The following is a 255-nucleotide window of genomic DNA, read 5'->3' as shown; positions in this document are numbered from 1 at the left end:
AAACTGTTTTTCCTCCTATCATAAAGTAGAGGAAGGGCGTTAACTGTTCCTCATGAAAAAGTGCTGTGCTAGTCATTAGAAACATTAAGCCTGTAATGAATAGGAATGTATAAGTTATAGAAAAATAATCCCATGTGCATTGTGATAATGGGAGCTATGGTGTTTGTACGCAATATTGTGGCCACAGCTTTTGTAAAGAATTGTAGATTTCATAGAAATGTTTATAAAAGATGTGTTAGTGCAAGAGCTTGCATG

The 255-nt window shown here is 34.9% G+C and overlaps 1 protein-coding gene across 1 annotated transcript in view; it reads left to right on the top strand.

Annotated features, from left to right (window-relative positions):
- The window catches only part of LOC119582167, a gene marked incomplete in the record, with an annotated part of 7,313 nt that extends 7,064 nt beyond the window's left edge, over nt 1–249 (top strand). The window contains 1 exon segment of the mRNA XM_037930404.1: nt 1–249.
- Nucleotides 250–255: the final 6 nt, after the last annotated feature.

This window comes from Penaeus monodon, chromosome 15 (genome assembly GCF_015228065.2).
Source record: "Penaeus monodon isolate SGIC_2016 chromosome 15, NSTDA_Pmon_1, whole genome shotgun sequence".
Taxonomy (NCBI): Eukaryota; Metazoa; Arthropoda; class Malacostraca; order Decapoda; family Penaeidae; genus Penaeus; species Penaeus monodon.
The sequence above is the reverse complement of the archived record's forward strand: the minus strand, read 5'-3'. Positions and strand labels throughout refer to the sequence as shown.